At 43.9% G+C, this 9,623-nt stretch overlaps 1 protein-coding gene across 1 annotated transcript in view; it reads left to right on the top strand.

Annotated features, from left to right (window-relative positions):
* The first annotated feature begins 825 nt into the window (after positions 1 to 825).
* The window catches only part of HAS2 (hyaluronan synthase 2), a 28,186-nt gene continuing 19,388 nt past the window's right edge, over positions 826 to 9,623 (top strand). The window contains exon 1 of the mRNA XM_065895030.1: positions 826 to 1,373. The gene's annotated coding sequence lies outside the window, so the exon portion shown is untranslated. The remainder of the gene's footprint in view (positions 1,374 to 9,623) is intronic.

The following is a 9,623-nucleotide window of genomic DNA, read 5'->3' as shown; positions in this document are numbered from 1 at the left end:
ATCTTTTTTAAAGGCTCGCGAGAAGCAAAAGTCACTTAAGACATTCCCTTAAAATAGCTTTTTTTAAGGGCGCTATTTTGGAGTCCTCTAGAGGATGGTTTTTATTTTGTTTTATTTTCTTTATAATGCTCGCTGTTGGCGTATTTTAATGTTAGGGGACCAGGTTAAGAAAAAATACAATTATTTTTGTACTTTTTCGCTCACCCAAAGTGAAACTTCCATGTAAAAGGGACTTTTGACACTAGACATCAGCTCAGAAACTTTTGAGTTGGTGGGAAGAAAGGGTTAACAAGTGGTAGAGCAGTCACGGATCTTTTAGAGTTTCAGCCGGCTTTCGGAGGCTCCAGGTGTATACACACACACACACACACACACCTCCCAGCTCTCTCTCCCCAGGGCAGTTACTTAGCCTAAGGGCACCATTTGGTCTTAAAGCAAATTACTTAAACAGAACTGGCAGGGCATCGCGAAGTGGGAATCCTTGTAGCTCAGAGGAGTCAGTCTACACAGCGTGGCCTCCCGGCTCCACTGCTGGAGGAAAGGAGGGAATCAGGTGGTGGCCAGCATGTGTGCACAACATTTCTCTGCACACGTTTGCAATCAAGTTAATTGAATTCATTGGCGTTTAGAACCGGTCGCTAGTTCAGAGAGAGCTTTGAATGGCCAATTTCTCTCTCCCTCTCCTCCTCCCCGTCTCCCGCCCGCCCGCGCTCCCAGTTCCCTCCCCTCCGGGTTCCCCAGTCCGCACCTCCCTTCTCCACTCCCCTCACCCCCCACTCCCTCCTCCGCCCTATTAAAACACCCACCAGCTCACTTGTTAAGACCCCCTTAAGTTGGAGGAGGCAGAAAGGCAACAACCGCGAGGAAGGAGAAGTCAAGACGTCTGGAAAGAATTACCCAGTCCTGGCTTCCAGCAGCCCATTGAACCAGGGACTTGAACCAGCCCCAGCCAAAGACTTTCTCCCGATTCTACGCTTCCTGGGTTCTGCTGAGTTTTCACCAGGCTTTTTTTTTTTTTTTTTTGTACGAAGAAGAGACTTTCCGATATTAGGGGAGGGGGAACTAGAGCATAAAATAAAATAAAGTTAATTTATTTTCAAAGCACAGATAACATTTTCTTTAAGAGTTAGAAGACTGAAGTGCAACGGAAATATTAAAAAATACTAGTGATTTTTTTTAAGTGAGGGAGACCTAAGCACTTAAGACTCCCCCATCCTTTTTAAATGTTGTTTTTAAATTTTTTATTTTTTTTGGCCGGTCGTCTCAAATTCATCTGATCTCCTATTACCTCAGTTTTGGAAACTGCCCGCCACCGACCCTCCGGGACCACACAGACAGGCTGAGGACAACTTTATGACCAAGAGCTGAACAAGGTACGTTACACTGGCGCGATTTGGTGAACGGTGAGGGTCCTCGAATAGGCCAGGGAGAGGGAAGACATTATTCACGTTAAGAGTTAAAAACAAATTTAAGTCAGTTTTCGACAGAAAAGTTTGAGGTCTGAAAATTTCCAACAGACTGCAAAGCAGGGGATATTTCAGATCAGTGTCAGGCTTAGCAACATTTCCTCTGTCTTCTCCCATCCCTGAGGCGCTCGCCAGAAATCCGCTGCCTTTCTGGAACACAGGTAACCTCTTTGCCTGGGAAAGGCTGCAAGTCCCTGGATGTACTTTTCCATTCCGCATCTTCCCGAGCTGCAGAGGGGCTCACGAGTTAGGAAACAAGTATTTCCACTGTGTATGGAAAATGCATTCCGCGCAGCCTCCCCCTTCCCCCTTATTCCCATCACTTCTCTTCTTTTTTTCCTACACATTCTCTGTAGGAAGGAAAGCCCTGGACAGCCTAGCGCGTTTTCCAAGTGGGAAGCCTGTTTCTTACTTGGAATGCAAAGGGTTAAAGCGATCCTGGGTCCCAGCTCTGGCCCCAGAGAAGGAGGGTCCTTCGCCACCTCCTCGCAAGCTACCGGCCTCGTTCGGCCACTCCCCGTCTTCCCCTGGCCTCCCCTCCTTTGCACTCCCTGCACCCCATTAAAGTGTCACTGTGGGTCTGTCCGGGCTCAGCCTGGCTCCAGAAGCCATACTACGGTCTGGGGTCCCTGACCCAAGCAGTGGCACTCGGAGACCCGAGCGAGAGGAGGGCGCGCATCCCTCCTCTCGGCTGCAGGGCTGCCCGCCGGCCCGCGAGGGCAGGGCGTGCGCGGGGACCGCGTGCTGCGCGCAAGCAGCTGCAGCGTCCCGGGAGCCAATTCCGACGTGGCAACGAGCACGCTGGCGCCTCTTCCCGCAGCTGCAGCGCGGGACACAGTCGGGTGGGGATTTGGGGGTGCCTTCCCGAGCGCCCAGCCCCGGGTGGGGGATGGGCTGTGGGAGCCGGGGTGAAGGTGGGAGGCGAGCCAGAGGCTAGGTTGGGATGGATAATCAACACCTTGGGCGGAATTCGTCACGGTGGTTCCCGCCCAGCGCGAGAAAGGGCTACAAAATGGGTCCCTGTGAACCGGAGGGCGGGTCTGAAAGGAGGGTCTGTGTGAGAGCGAAGACTGAGAGACTAGAGGCTTTTCCTCAGGCTGAGGATACGCAGCCGAGGGGAAGTGGCTCTGAAGGGATAATTAAGGCTGGAAAGAGAGGCTGGGAGCTGGGAGGCGGTGCCTGGGGAGGAGGGTTTTCAAGACCTGGGTCCTATTACACAGCCTTAGGTGCCAGCTTCCCGCGGCCGCTCCCTCCAATCCCCAGACGCCCGCGCTAAGTACTTGGGAGTCACCAACCCCACGCGCCTCTGGGTGGAGTGAGCTGCTACAGCCCTGCTCCCAGGAGGTGGGTGTAGGAGCTCTGCTGGCTCCTCTCTGCCCGGTTCCACACCCTTGGGGGCCATTGCTGCCGGGTGTCTCCCGAACAGCTGCCCAGAAAGGCTACACTACTCCAACCCACGTGACTGGCCTGGGATTGCCTTTGACGTCACACCTAGGGGGGAGGTGTGACGCAATAGGTCGGGAAGTCCTGATTGGCGACCGAGGGCTTCCCCAACTTGAGGCCTGAGTATATATACACTTTCAGCTCAGCCTTAGAGTAAAGCCAAGGAATTCGGTAGTTGAACATTGCTGGAAAAGGGAAGCGACAGATAACAACTTCACGGCCCATTGTAGATTTCAAGGCTTTTTCCCGGCAGATTTCTTATTGTAGTGAAGGCATAGGGTAATGTACCTTTGAAGGTTTAAAACAGGATTGAGATTTTTTGAAAAGGTCATTTTAACAAAATATTGTAAAGGTCAGCACACATTCAAACATGCCAATGATGAAAGGCTAAAAATTAAAATGTGTATTTATATAGAATTGGGTAGAACAAATAGTTATTCCCATCAAACTATTTGTAGATACAATTGAAAATGTGACAGAATCGGTTTGAAAAGAACTCACTTCTAAACTTTTTTTTCCTTTCCTTCCAATTTGTGCAAATTGAATCATTCATTACATTAGTTTTCACTGCATTATTCTAGAAGCTAAATAAGATTACTCAGGCAGCTGAAATACTGTTTTTTTTAATACTTATCATATCCCACCAAAGGTTTTCCTAATATTTTGGCTATTCTTTTAAATTTTCAATACAGTTTAACTCTTTGAAGTATAAATTTTAGTATGTATAGTTGTGTATGTATTAAGCAATATTGGGGCTAATAATTCAAAATTCTGAGACCTTTCTGGATTAGAGCATTATAATGAGGATATCATTTCTCCTGTTTTCTTTCTCTTATTTATATAACATCTGAGTTGGGTGAACAGAAAAGCTTATTGTAGAAGTGTTGACATGTAAATTACTGGAATTACTTGTATTGTACCTAGAACTGAATCCTTTCTTATCAGAGAAAGCTATGGTGTTTATAAGAGTTCAAGGTCTTAAATCCGTGACTAGCATCAAATTTGAATGTCACTCTCCACAAAACGTTTAGTCAGCTACCTTCTGGAAAACAAGAATTGTGCAACAAATGAGTAACAGACTTACTAGAAAGTAAGTCATGTCGAAACTAATCATTAATGTTAAGTCTGTAGAATAGTCCCACGATGTTGAATTTCATAAATATTTTTTTGCCCATGGTTTCCTTATCAGCTAAGTTTATTTTGAAGAAATATTTCTTGAATTGTTAAATTCACGCCTGTCACTGATTCATTTATTTTCTGTCATTGGCACTGTGAAGAAAGGCCTTATCTGTGGATTAATGGGGAGATCCCCTTTAGCAAAGCTATATTACACAGTTATATTTTTAATCGAAGAACAAATAGCATGTTACATTATTAACTTCTTGAGTTTTATACAGTGTGGGAGCTATGAGTTAATGTAATTGCAGAATAGAGCATGAACCCCATTGTCCCTTTCTGGGTTCTCTTTTTATCCATGCATACCCAAGCTGTGTTCCACGAAGAGGCTGTAAGGACAGAACCAGTGGCAGTGCTAGGACAGCTGAATGGGGGGACAGCTCCTTGCAGGAAAATCATTTCCATCACGCCAATTTGGTTTTAATCCTTTCCTATGTAGCAGCAATCTGCATAGACTTAGTATCATCCCACTGCATATACCTTAAATTCAATAATATTTTGAATGTTACCTATAACTTAGTTAGCTATAACATGTGGAGTTTATATATATACTGCCTTACAATCTAAGAAAATGTCACTGATATATGAGTCAAAATAAATACAAGGTCAAACTCAAATATTTTTCAATTTAAATAATAAAATATTTAGAAATGAATGTCTCTTAAAAGCGTAATCTGTACTGCAGTTTATTTAAAAATGAACAAGATGTAGTGCATATCTAAATCGAATTCATCAGAGAAAAAGCATACTCAGAGAAGTTTAGTTTTTTTTTTTTTTTTTTTTTTTTGGCTGTGTTGGGTCTTTGTTGCTGCACGTGGGCTTTCTCTAGTTGCGGTGAGCGGGGGCTACTCTTCGTTGCGGTGCGCGGGCTTCTCATTGCGGTGGCTTCTCTTATTGCGGAGCACGGGTTCTAGGCGCGCGGGCTTCAGTAGTTGTGGCTCGCGGGCTCTAGAGCTCAGTCTCAGTAGCTGTGGCACGCAGGCTCTAGAGCGCGGACTCAGGAGTTGTGGTGCACGGGCTTAGTTGCTCTGTGGCATGTGGGATCTTCCCGGACCAGGGCTTGAACTCATGTCTCCTGCATTGGCAGGCGGATTCTTAATCACTACGCCACCAGGGAAGTCCCTGAAAGAAGTTTTTAAATAACCACAGTATAAGGCAAAATGCAATCTGGCCCATAAAGAAGTAAAGTAATAGCTACTATTTATCACATGTCTAATACGTATCAGGCCTTGAAGTAGATACTTGACATACATTATATCTAGTATCCCTCCTGCCCACCAAAGAAAACTTTATGAAAAAAAGGAACCTTGCCTCAGAAAGCTTAAGTAACCCACTCAAAGTCACAGTGTTAATAAGGAGAGTGGATGAAATTTAATACAGGAATTCTTGAATATAACACCCTTGAGCTGGACTATACTGCAGCTGGGTTAGTCAAGTTTTATGGGGGTTCACACTGAAGAGAAAACACATCTGATTGAGAGAGATCAGGAAAGATTTCATGAAGAAATTTGGCATTGTGGTATATATGGCTACATAGGGAATGACCTATAGAGACAGGGCCCATGATGGAGGATCCATGTAGAGCTAGGATTCCATGCTAAGTCTTCCTGTAATTTCCCTCTTTGCCACAGCGAACTTTAGGATGAAGTTTAGGATGGCAAAATTCAGGAACCAATAGGGCACTTGGGAGAATGGACATCTTAGAAAGTCTTTGATCAATACAGCTGGTGCAAATGAAGAGAAATCTGAAACGTAAAGTTCTGGATCCAGAGACAGCTCAGGTGACAAGGTCTTCGAAAGGTGTATTGCCTACCCCTGCAAGCTCTGGTCCAGGTCTCTGCTAGAGTAAGTGCAGTGGGACTGGAAAGACAAAGGCCAGCTTCAAAGCCAGAGAGGGAGAGGAGGTCAGACAGGGAGAAGGGGGGGGTCATGTGCTCTAACGTGTAGAGTGCTGGGAGATTTCATCTGGGTACTTCTCTTAGGATTTCTAGTTGAGGACGGTAGCAGAGGCAATACACCTGAGGAATGTATAACAATGCAAATGAGATCATGAAAGTTTTCATAGACTTTAACCCAGTGATTGCCAAACTTTGTCACAATTAGAATTACTTTTTTTTTTTTTTTTTTTTTTTTTTTAGAATTACTTAAAGAGATCTAAAAACTCCTGATGCCCTTGTAGCACCCCATGCCAATTAACTGGGAATGTTTCAGAAGCCACACATCAGTAATATTTACAGATTCCCTGGTGATTTGGATGTACATCAACATTTGGGAACCACTGCTTTTTGATCTTTGGCTCACCATGCTTTCTAATCCACTGTTAGCAGACAAATGGCCACAAGCAGAATATGTCTTGTTACAAAGAAGTACATTTCCATATGCCTTGCTAGTGTCACCTGCCTAAGTAAATATTCCTAATTCTAATCATTCTACGTGACTTGAGGCCTATTTCCCCCTCCTCCCACACGACACCAGTTTAAGAGTAAAGAAAACCTGTGTTCTAAAACCATTTCTGCTACTTATTTATATTAGATGTGATCTTGAGCCATGCATTCACTAAACAAACATTTAAAAAAATATCTCCTGTTGTCCTTTGTGCTTTTGTCTGTTTAAATATTGGCTACAAGTAAAAGGACATTGATCTTGTCTTTATTAGATTTTGCGTGTCAGTCCCTGAGATCAATCTATTCCCTCAGTAAAGCTTACTCTAAATGTGCCTTTTATCCCTTTGTACTGTGATACTAGGCAACAGCGAGATACCTCGCAGAAATAGAAAGTGCAAGTGTTACTTGTGCAAGAGTAACTGTTCCTTTATTTTAAGATATTGAAGCCATTAATATCCCATTAAAGCTGCAATAAATATATGTATTCCTTACCTGGTTACAGTAAGCCTGCAAAAGGTATCATTCCCATTTTGCAGATGAGGAAATGAGGCTCAGAGAGTAGATCCCAATATCAGTTCGCTCTTTGCATTCACCCTTGTTCAGGTGACTGTGATGAGACTGCCCACAGTGCAGCCTGCATCCATCCTTCTTCTAGACACTCAGCCCTGGTTAAAATCATTAAAATGAACAAATTGAATTATACCCCAAAATATTTGATGTCAGGGATATTAATTGTCCAAGGACACATGGCTCTCATTCATAGACCCCTCAAGTGCTTTGTTTAAAGTTGGATGGTTAATATGAGGCAGAACTTGGGCTTGAATCCATTTCTCCCCTGCCCTGTTATTCTTTCCATTATGCCAGAGTTACCCCTTGTTAACTAACAAACAACAGCTTAAAGGGGAGGAGAGTCAGGCTGATTAGGTAGGTACTGGCAGGGTATTAACCCGCAGAGAGCTGACATCACTGAGCTCTGCTGATGATTTCTTTTTAGGTATTTAAATGGGCTCTATCTTTTAATCTCATAATTAGGTGAAGTCCATATGACTAGTTCCATTTTATAGATGAAGAAACTGAAGATGACAAGTATTATGTAGCTTGTTCGAGGTTACCCAATCTTTAAAAGAAACCATTAAAAGATAGTCAGGAGTCTATTCCAACTCAGTCTGGTTCCAGAGGCCAATATATGTGGGTGTGTACACCCAAACACACACACACACACACTCACAAGTCATTGGCACTAAACACAAAGCGGAGTGTAGATTAATGGACAATAAATATTCTAAGACAACTAGAGTTTAAATGGAAAAAAAGATGATCTCATTATCCCTCATGCTCCAAACTTGACCCCTGAACTCATAATATTGCTCAGACTACAACTTATAATTTCAGGAAATGCTGTTAGGGACCACTTTTTTTTTTTTTTTTTTGGCGGTACGCAGGTCTCTCACTGTTGTAGCCTCTCCGGTTGCGGAGCACAGGCTCTGGATGCGCAGGCTCAGCAGCCATGGCTCACGGGCCCAGCCGCTCCGCGGCATGTGGGATCTTCCCGGACCGGGGCATGAACCCGTGTCCCCTGCATCGGCAGGCGGACTCTCAACCACTGCGCCGCCAGGGAAGCCCCCATTTGCCTTTTTAAAGTCTGTTACCCAAAGGTCTTGTAGAGCCTGTCTGGTACCCTCTACAATCATGACCTTTAAATAGCTGGGCAAGAAACCATAGAACTGGTTTTAAAAGAAGGAAAAAACCTGCTGGATGAAGGATACCCTTAAGGGCTCAGCATATTCATTGCCCCTGCAGCAAAGATAGAGGAGGGCCCTGTGCTCTGTCAGTCTGCATTGACAACGTGGGTCCACATGATTTATTCACTTATTTAAAATGTGTTTATTGAGTACCTACTATGTGCCACACCTTGTTTTATGATACAGGAATACACAGCTAATTGAGATATGCAAGTCCCTATGGCCAAAGAGTGTTCTTAGTGTAACTTAGAAAATCAAACAGGGTCAGAAGAGAGAGTGACAGGGAGTGAAGAGAGGGCAGGGTGGAGGAGTCATTTTTTTAAAAAATGTTTCCTTTTATTAAAAAACTTTTTTTTGGAGTATAGTTGATTTACTGGAGGAAACACTTTGGAAGTAGTGGTAAGCTAGGGCCTCTCAGAAGAGGTATCACTTGGCCTAATGCCTGAAGCCTTTCCTAGATGCTGACTTGACTCATTTGAATTCACTTTAGCTTCTCCCTGATCCAAAACAGAAGGCCCCTTTAATGAAAGCGGAGAGAACTCAGTTCTCACCACTGCACTAGGGCAGTGAGAGCAGCTGGTATTCTCTCTCATCTGCCATTTGCTGTCTGGTTAATACAAGGAAGGTCAAGGGGAGGAAAAGGCTCTGATGCCCAATGACCTATAGAGTCCCACTTGGGGTATACCAGCAAACAGAAAGGCTTATATCTGCTCTACAGATGAAACAAATGGAAACCGAAGCACCTCTCTTATGGTTAAACAGGATTTTGACTGTTGGCATTAAGAGCAACACTGATGCCACGTAGGTGGAACCACCAGCCAGCTCCCTTTCGGACAACATCACTCCAGGTCCCTTTTGACTGTACACACACAGGAAGGTATAGGACCCCAGCAATCTTCTCTGAGTACAGGCTGGTGTTGTATCTGTACCTGAGTACATGATATCCATTTTTCCATTACAGCAGGAAAACAGTTTTCAACGTTCTTTTCTAATCTTTCCTTACACAACATGTTTATTAATCAGAAGCAAAAGGATGTTGCCTATTTTGTCATGAAGGTTCAAATCTGTTCAGCCAACATTTATTTACTGAGGACAGTCTAGTCACCTGGCATTATGCCACCATGTGAACCCTACTCCTGGTTGTGTGATTTGGGGTAAGTTACCTAAATACTCAGTCTTGGTTGCCTTGTCATATGTATATGTGACTTGTAACATGAGATTAACAGTATATTTACCACTAAAGTTATTAAAATTAAATAGGATTTTGCTGTTCAAGTAAATAAAACTTGCTTCAGTGCCTGGAGCCTAGTAAATGATGAGTAAAAGTTAGCTGACATAATAATGATTCCAATGATGATATTTAGGAATAAAGTCACATCTATCATTCAGCAAATATTTCCTGAATACCAACC

Source organism: Phocoena phocoena, chromosome 17 (assembly GCF_963924675.1).
Source record: "Phocoena phocoena chromosome 17, mPhoPho1.1, whole genome shotgun sequence".
NCBI lineage: Eukaryota > Metazoa > Chordata > Mammalia > Artiodactyla > Phocoenidae > Phocoena > Phocoena phocoena.
Note: the sequence above shows the minus strand (reverse complement) of the source record. Positions and strands in the feature narration are given on the sequence as shown.